The following is a 1,961-nucleotide window of genomic DNA, read 5'->3' as shown; positions in this document are numbered from 1 at the left end:
GGTGAAACCCTGGCAGGGGTTGCCCAGAGAGGGGGTGGAGGCCCCATCCCTGGGAACATTCCAGGCCAGGTTGGATGGGGCTGTGAGCAACCTGATGTGGTTCAAGGTGTCCCTGCTCCTGCAGGGGGGTTGGGCTGGGTGACCTCTAGGGGTCCCTTCCAACCCAAAACATTCTGTGATTCTATGATCAACGGGGGAGAAGAGACGAGTCTGTCAGGAGCTGACATTGCTGCATCTTGGCAAGTGGCGCTGGGGGAAAGATGCTGGGTTTCTGTCGAATGACAGCCAGGCAGCTGCGGGGCGGAGGAGAATCGAGAGGGACCACGGAGTAGCAGATGTGGTAGAGGGAGGAAGTTCCCCAAAGTGCCGGCTGGAAGTACCTGGGGGGAGCACATCTGCCTGACTGCATGTGAGGAGAGCATCGGCTGCCTAGCGCCAGAAATGCTGCTCTGGATGCCGAGGTGGTTCTCCCAGCTTCCCTGGTGTACAGCCTTGATCAAGTCCGTGCTTCTCTTGCCGTTAGCCGTGTTTCTTTACAATCTTCAGCCTGAGGACTGATTCCACTGCATGCACATACAGCACCTTGCACAGGAGGATCATCGTCACCAAGGCATTTGGCCACTACTGTAATACCGCAGCACCGAAACATCTCATTTGATGGGTCACCAATGAGCTAACGCTTGCGTCTTTCACTCTTGTTTTCCAGTACAGCAAGGCACAAAAACCTCTTGAATCTTTGGGTGTGATTTCTTTCCTGACACACCAAAACTGGGGTTTGTGCCTCAGACACAGTGGTTGGATGTTATCACAAGCTACAGGGGCTTGTGGGAAGAGAAGGGTGGTGATATGGTGAAAGCATGGGGACCGGAGTAGTACTCCTAGTTCCATTTCCTTTATTGCTACAGATTGACTTTACCCTTTTATGGACTGGCAGAGATCTGAGATAAAATCGTGTGTTGCAGTAGTGCCTTACAGCCTAGGCACAAGGCCTTGTGCGTGAGGAGCTGTTGTCATCTCATTTACAGCGAGGGCCAGCGTTCTGGCTGTCCGTGCTGTCTGTGCTTCAACCAGGACGAAAGCCTTTGCTTCTAAGCCAGTTGGTGCAGCCGACGTGTGCCCAAGCTTCTTGGGCTTCTTGCCTTCTGGAACAGACTGGTTGCATCCATGTGGCACAGCAATAGGGCTAGATCTTTTCTGTGCCCTGTGTTACCTACCCATGGTCAGAAAACACATAGGACCTTGATTTCGGTAATATTTTTTATTTCTGTTGAGATCTGCAAGAAAGAATGAAATGGGGGTGTCATCACCCTGCAGGATGCTGTATTTATACTGTGACATCCAGTGACATGAGTGTATGCCTGCTTTGGGAGGTGGTGTAAAGACGCACATGAAGGGGAGCAATTGAAGGCATGAAGCTTGAAGGACAACTCCAACACCGGCTACAGGCACAGAAGGTCAAGTCTGGTGCACCTCCCTCCACACTGCCGGGGAATGCACTCACCTCTTTGCTGGAGGAACCCAGTTCTCTGGCTCCAGAAGAGAACTGGACGCGAGCTAGCACGTACACTGTGGAGGATAAGGGGACCGTGGCTTGAGAATGAGCCAAACATATGTTGTAGAGGTGTGGCACAGCCCTGCGGGTCGAAGGGACAGGCTGCTTCCTTGTGCTGTGGCTCCCTGTGGTTTTCTGCCCTCTGGAGTGGGTAGCTGAGGGCTCTTGCATGCCCACTGTTCAGGCTGTGCCGCAGAGCCAAACGTCTGCGGCTGGCAACAAGGAACACCGCTTCTCCGTGCAGAATGGGACGTTAAGGCAAAGCTCCTGTAAAGCAGTCAGTCCTCTGTGTGGCACGTGCAGGGGATTCCCCTTCTCCCAAACAACTGTCCTGTGCCCTGCCTCTTCCTTCTCTACCATACCTCTTGTCCTTGGGCTGCCTCTCCCTTCCCCAGTGGGAAATACGGCA

The sequence above is a fragment of the Egretta garzetta genome, unplaced genomic scaffold (assembly GCF_000687185.1).
Source record: "Egretta garzetta isolate BGI_Z169 unplaced genomic scaffold, ASM68718v1 scaffold4, whole genome shotgun sequence".
Lineage (NCBI taxonomy): Eukaryota > Metazoa > Chordata > Aves > Pelecaniformes > Ardeidae > Egretta > Egretta garzetta.
The sequence above is the reverse complement of the archived record's forward strand: the minus strand, read 5'-3'. Positions refer to the sequence as shown.